Here is a 7928-nt window from a genome sequence, read left to right on the forward strand (position 1 = left end):
TGAAATTCCCTTTTTTAAATAAATTTAATATTAGGGAAATGAGACTGGGCGAATTTATATATGACGGAGAGATGATTAAGATCCCTTTATTGATCCCTGACCCCACCGACTACCCGGGCTGATTTCATGCAAAACAAATCACCAGATGACTGACTATAGGACATAGCGCCACAACACGAGCGTTGGCAAAGTATGTGGCCTCACTGCAATACATAGCTACGTAAAAGCGTGCGTGTTAGCGCACGTGAAAAAACGCATCGCCCCACGCTTCACGTTTGGAAAATCGCAATCTCTATTATGTCTTATGAAACGCAGGCCTTGTGAGTGTTGATCATGCTGCCCATCTCGCCATTCACCTTCCGCCTCATTCGGTCTGCCGCCGCGTGATGGCCGATCCAATTATGATAAAATCGTCTGGGCAGCATCTCCAAAAATATGACGACAGAATTGAAAAGTCTCTCGTGGCAAAGTTTTATAGCATCCGTGTGCTTATGATACATGCCCATACGACTAGTGGTATCAAATGAATTATCACCATATAGGGCAGTTGCCCGCGCTTTCTCAGTGCCGTCGTTATCAAGTCGTCAAGGTCTGTGAGACAAGTGCCGCCTTTCCTTTCAAATTTCCCCACTCTCTGTGTGTTTTTGACCATATGCTGCTGACTTGGTTGAAGATGATGTGAATTACAATGTAGTGGAAGACGATGTGGTTGATATGGAGATGTAGCTGATGTGGACAAAGCTGATGTGGTCAAATCTGATGTGGTTGAAGATGATGGTGTTGTTCTGGTTGGAGTTGAATTAGCTGATATGGTAACTCTGCGCTCACCTTGAATTTGATTTGTTTTGCAAGTCTGGAAAACGGTTGCAGTTTATGGATTCAGTTCTTAAGATTGTCACTTTTTGTCTGGGGTTTCATATGTCTATGTGCATTGGCACACTTGTGATTGTTGTGTGCATTAAATAATATGGTGTCCATGTCATCCCACTTGTACTGGTGCTTAATATACAGTCCGAATATATTCTGTAAAAAGAAACACCACAAGTTAATGAGAACTAATATCTTGATGTCCATCAATGTACCAAAGACAATCAACAAGAGTATTGACAAACTCTTTACCATTTGTAGCCATACGACCGTATTTCCATATAGAATGGAGAAACTTCACAATGTTGTTGTGGAGGTGAGCTTAGTCTCCTCCGCAGCCAGTTTGGTTACGCTCCCTCCACACAAACAGTCTGCCAATGGTCACGAACTGGTCCTTTTTGATTCGCTAACGGTTTTCTACCGACGTCATCCAGCTTGACGTCAAACAAAGCTTTCAATTGGTCGATCGGCTACACGGCTACTTTATTATTCATGAGCAAGTTTGACCCGCCATCTCGCCAGCTAGACTGAGGTCAATCAAGTTCCCGTATGCACAGCGCTACGGCTATATACGTGTAGCCAATCAGAAGCGGCGTTATAAGTGGCCATTGGCAGACTGTTTGTGTGGAGGGAGCGGAACCAAACTGGCTGCTGTGGAGACTAAGGTGAGCTTTGTTGGGGTGTCCCCCATGCTATGACTTTTCCATTGGAATATGCCCTTGATTCTTTCGAGCTGAACTTGCCATCAAAATAGCAAATGCATTGGGCATGTCAGGCGCAGCGGATGGGCCAGCAGCATCCGTACCATCTGATGAATCATGATCTGGCACAACGATAATATGTTTTACCACATCAAACTGAACAAACTTGCCAAAGTCATCACATACCTCTTTTGCATAATGATTCAGGCCGTAACTACTGAGCCACTGTGTCCTTTTTAATGTATAATAACCCATGGCAAATTACTATAAAATTTACATACCTGTAGAACCTTGTTCTGCTTCATCTCTGTGGCATTCGAGGCAATACCCATTTGCCCCACCAAAGGAGATACCCAGCTGACTGGGTGGTACTCCAACTCCTCCGGATGCCGCAAGAAAAAGTGTAACGCCCTCCGCAGATTGCCTGTGAATTGCTCTTGACCAAGTATGTCAAGGTGCACGTCATCGTCACGTAAGAGGTATGTCATGTCCCACCTGAAATTATCATGCCTGATGACCCTCCCCTCACTGCGAGAGAGTATTCTTTTTGCCATTTTATTTACCTCCTTCCTCTTCTCGGTAATACCCTTTTGGGACCTAGTTCCCCTGTAAAAATGTCTGGGAATGATCCCGGACCACATGAAAATGGTATTGGGGAGTAGGCGCTTGCATTCAGCGATAACGCTCTCTAACAAATGCTTGAATGCAAGCATGTCTAGATTCACAAGGTCGTTAGTGCCCATATGAATGATGTTGACGGCCGGCACGTGGTGTGTGCCCCTGAGCCTGCTCAGTCTGTTTTTATTTTCTAACAGTTGTACCCATACCTTTCCATATAGAATGGAGAAGCTTCAAGATGTAGTTGTGGAGGCAAGCTTTGTTGGGGTGTCCCCCATGCAACGATTTTTCCATTAGAATATGCCCTTTTGGGACTGTCACTTTTGACAATCCTGTCTTGCTGTCTCTAATAAACAGTCCTGCACCATTGCCTCATATACATCATAAAAATCGGCAGTGTCGTTGGCGTGAGATATCGTCCACTGCATGACAATTCGACCACTGTTGCATAACACAGCACGGAAAACAACAAATAAACAACCAAAGGCTAAACAAATTTGCCTAGGCAATTTGCCCCACCAAAGGCGATACCTAGCTGACTGGGTTGTACTCCAACTCCTCTGGATGCCGCAAGAAAAAGTGTAACGCCCTCCGCAGATTGCCTGTGAATTGCTCTTGACCAAGTATGTCAAGGTGCACGTCTTTGTCATGGATGAGGTATGTCATGTCCCACCTGAAAATATCATGCCTGATGACCCTCCCCTCACTGCGAGAGAGTATTCTTTTTGCCATTTTATTTACCTCCTTCCTCTTCTCGTCAATTCCCTTTTGGGACCTAGCTCCCCTGTAAAAATGTCTCTAACAAATGCTTGAATGCAAGCATGTCTAGACTCACAAGGTCGTTAGTGCCCATATGAATGATGTTGATGGCCGGCATGTGGCGTGTGCCCCTGAGCCTGCTCAGTCTGTTTTTATTTTCTAACATTTGTACCCATACCTTTCCATATAGAATGGAGAAGCTTCAAGATGTAGTTGTGGAGGCGAGCTTTGTTGGGGTGTCCCCCATGCAACGATTTTTCCATTAGAATATGCCCTTGATTCTTTTGAGCTGAACTTGCCATCAAAATAGCAAATGCATTAGGCATGTCAGGCGCAGCAGATGGGCCAGTAGCATGATCATGATCTGGCACAAAAATAATTTGTCAAAGTCATCACATACCTCCTTCCTTTGCAGAATGATTCAGTGGGACTGTCACTTTTGACAATCCTGTCTTGCTGTCTCTAATAAACAGTCCTGCACCATTGCCTCATATACATCATAAAAATCGGAAGTGTCGTTGATGTTAGATATCGTCCACTGCATGACAATTCGACCACTATTGCATAACACGGCATGGAAAACAACAAAATATAAACAACCAAAGGGCAAACAAATTTGCCTAGGCTAATTTGCCCCACCAAAGGCAATACCTAGCTGATTGGGTGGCACTCCAACTCCTCTGGATGCCGCAAGAAAAAGTGTAACGCCCTCCATGCAGATTGCCTGTGAATTGCTCTTGACCAAGTATGTCAAGGTGCACGTCATTGTCACATAAGAGGTATGTCATGTCCCACTTGAAATTATCATGCCTGATGACCCTCCCCTCACTGCGAGAGAGTATTCTTTTTGCCATTTTATTTACCTCCTTCCTCTTCTAGCTCGCCTGTAAAAATGTCTGGGAAAGATCCCGGACCACATGAAAATGGTATTGGAGAGTAGGCGCTTGCATTCAGCGATAACGCTCTCTAACAAATGCTTGAATGCAAGCATGTCTAGACTCACAAGGTCGTTAGTGCCCATATGAATGATGTTGATGGCCGGCATGTGGCGTGTGCCCCTGAGCCTGCTCAGTCTGTTTTTATTTTCTAACAGTTGTACCCATACCTTTCCATATAGAATGGATAAGCTTCAAGATGTAGTTGTGGAGGCAAGCTTTGTTGGGGTGTCCCCATGCAACGATTTTTCCATTAGAATATGCCCTTTTGGGACTGTCACTTTTGACAATCCTGTCTTGCTGTCTCTAATAAACAGTCCTGCACCATTGCCTCATATACATCATAAAAATCGGCAGTGTCGTTGACGTGAGATATCGTCCACTGCATGACAATTCGACCACTGTTGCATAACACAGCACGGAAAACAACAAATAAACAACCAAAGGCTAAACAAATTTGCCTAGGCAATTTGCCCCACCAAAGGCGATACCTAGCTGACTGGGTTGTACTCCAACTCCTCTGGATGCCGCAAGAAAAAGTGTAACGCCCTCCGCAGATTGCCTGTGAATTGCGCTTGACCAAGTATGTCAAGGTGCACGTCTTTGTCATGGATGAGGTATGTCATGTCCCACCTGAAAATATCATGCCTGATGACCCTCCCCTCACTGCGAGAGAGTATTCTTTTTGCCATTTTATTTACCTCCCTCTTCTCGTCAATTCCCTTTTGGGACCTAGCTCCCCTGTAAAAATGTCTCTAACAAATGCTTGAATGCAAGCATGTCTAGACTCACAAGGTCGTTAGTGCCCATATGAATGATGTTGATGGCGGCATGTGGCGTGTGCCCTGAGCCTGCTCAGTCTGTTTTTATTTTCTAACATTTGTACCCATACCTTTCCATATAGAATGGAGAAGCTTCAAGATGTAGTTGTGGAGGCGAGCTTTGTTGGGGTGTCCCCCATGCAACGATTTTTCCATTAGAATATGCCCTTGATTCTTTTGAGCTGAACTTGCCATCAAAATAGCAAATGCATTAGGCATGTCAGGTGCAGCAGATGGGCCAGTAGCATGATCATGATCTGGCACAAAAATAATTTGTCAAAGTCATCACATACCTCCTTCCTTTGCAGAATGATTCAGTGGGACTGTCACTTTTGACAATCCTGTCTTGCTGTCTCTAATAAACAGTCCTGCACCATTGCCTCATATACATCATAAAAATCGGAAGTGTCGTTGATGTTAGATATCGTCCACTGCATGACAATTCGACCACTATTGCATAACACGGCATGGAAAACAACAAATAAACAACCAAAGGGCAAACAAATTTGCCTAGGCTAATTTGCCCCACCAAAGGCAATACCTAGCTGATTGGGTGGCACTCCAACTCCTCTGGATGCCGCAAGAAAAAGTGTAACGCCCTCCGCAGATTGCCTGTGAATTGCTCTTGACCAAGTATGTCAAGGTGCACGTCATTGTCACATAAGAGGTATGTCATGTCCCACTTGAAATTATCATGCCTGATGACCCTCCCCTCACTGCAAGAGAGAGTATTCTTTTTGCCATTTTATTTACCTCCTTCCTCTTCTAGCTCGCAGCCTGTAAAATGTCTGGGAAAGATCCCGGACCACATGAAAATGGTATTGGAGAGTAGGCGCTTGCATTCAGCGATAACGCTCTCTAACAAATGCTTGAATGCAAGCATGTCTAGACTCACAAGGTCGTTAGTGCCCATATGAATGATGACGACGGCCGGCACGTGCCGTGTGCCCCCGAGCCTGCTCATGGACTTGGTAATAATGGCTGGGACGTCAGCCAAGTGCCCACCCCGATACCCCTTCCACGTGACGCAACGGTTACGTATGTGAAGATTAAGGGCACTTTCGCCCCACGGCAACAAGTAGCGAGCTGCCCAATAGATAAGGCTATCACCTATAATCCATATCCTCATCACCAGTACTATTTATAGCAGGAGCGCTAATATAACATCCTCAACCTCGGCAACCTTTCTCTTCTTTCCTTTCCTTTCCTCTGACCTGCTCCTGTCCCCTTTCTTTTCGGTGGCATATTTACAGGGCAAATAATAAAGTATAATCCAATAAAGTATATATACATAAGCAAAAGAATTAAGGTACCAGTTGTGTTCACCCCTGTATATCCTAAATAAAGCTAAATGTGTCAAAATTAAAACAAGCAGTCGACGTCTGCACTCTTTGGCTCTGATTTAAGCCCTTATTTGTCCTGATGCTTCTATTTTAGATATCCGCTTTCTGTTTATATGTTTGATATCTTTTGCTGGTATGCTGAGGTGTCACATGTGGCCATTGAATATCCTCTTCACAACCTTGCTGCCCGTCCCCTTCTTGGCATTTATGATACCAAACGTCAATGTTCGCACTCTTTGGCGGAGTGAAGGTGTCGTTTGACTGGCAATGTGCATAGAAGGGCTAGTACTTGATGCACTTGCAGTTGGACTTGTTTCAGATAGATCATGTGAGTTTGAAGGATATTGCTGATTCTCACTCCTGGTCCGATTAGCTATGTCAAGTGCGGCATGGATAAGTGAGCCTACCATATTACTATTGAACGGGAAGTGTGCGATGTTGTGAAAACAGCAAGGCTTCTTAATTTGCCAATAACAAGGAGTGGTAGTTTGTCACTGCCATCCATATTGGCTGCTACAAGAGCGGTTAACCTGTCTTTGCTCTTTTTGCCACCGGAGCACTTCTCCCCTTTCACTGCCATCATTTCGTCAGGAAGTAACCTCCAGAAGTTACCCGTCTCATCAGCATTATATATGTCCTGTGGTTCAAAGTCAGTTAGAACTTCCGGCAGGCTTAGCTCCAAACAAGGAGCAATGTCCACATCACGCACTGCCTGCTTTTCTCCATTGATCGTTTTAAAGATGATGTTGAGGCGATCTTTGAACTGGGTAAGCCAGCCACCGGAGCATTTGAACCCAATAATGCTGGCTAATTGCGCGAAGTGTTCGGCTTGCCGCTGCAGGAGTGGTCCAGATATGGGGATATTCAGCGATCTTTTCTGCTTGAATGTAGCCACTGGCATAGTTGCACTTGCAGTTGGACTTGTTTCAGATAGATCATGTGAGGTTGAAGGATATTGCAGATTCTCACTCCCGGTCCCATTAGCTATGTCAAGTGCAGCGTGGATAAGTGAGCCTACCATATTGTTATTGAACATCATTTTTATTCCAAAGCCTGGGTTCCACAATGCTTCCAACGGATGATAAACAAGATGTTTAGATTTCACAGATCAGCTGACAAGTTACAGGGTGGCCATCTTCATTTTCAGCCCAATTATTCTGGGAGAGTTTTTTTTCTTCGGAGAGCTTAAAGCTGATCCTGTTTGTAAACTTCAAATACAGCAATAATCAATGCTGCTTTGATTGTGACTTCTTTGATATAGGGCCTATATGTTATTACTATCCCTTTGTATAGTACCAATTCACCATCATCATAGAATACATGTAGAATAGATTTGCCAACAAGCAATGGCATAGCTAATGTTAATCCATCCATAAATTGAGAAGTTTTTTTAAAGACATTCATCCTCCACATTGGGTACAGTTGTAGGTATAGATGTGGTTCCTATCGTTATGGTTCCTATTTTCCCTATTAAACACTTCAGAATGAGACACTACATGGGCATTTGACTTGAGGATCTCCCTACACACTTTGTGCGCATATTTGTTTATGTTTCTTACACATTTCCCCCCACCCCTTTATGCGTTTCCTCTGCCCACCCAAGCCTTGGTAGTATATCAGACCAAATCAGTCACGCCCTTGGCAGTAGATCTCTCAATCCCTTCAGATCTTAATCTCAAATATGGCAACAGGAAGATTACAGACACCCGCCCTCTGGAATCCAAACCACGTTCCACCCTCCTGAGGTAAAATAGATTTATAAATTGAAACGGAATGTCTGGAATTTGTCTTACTGAAGACTCAAGTACAAATGTAAAGCAATGATTTCTAATGATAGTGAAAAACTTGATTGGGTGTTCACTATAATTTCAAGCGCTGTATGAT

The sequence above is a fragment of the Amphiura filiformis genome, chromosome 1 (assembly GCF_039555335.1).
Source record: "Amphiura filiformis chromosome 1, Afil_fr2py, whole genome shotgun sequence".
Classification (NCBI taxonomy): domain Eukaryota; kingdom Metazoa; phylum Echinodermata; class Ophiuroidea; order Amphilepidida; family Amphiuridae; genus Amphiura; species Amphiura filiformis.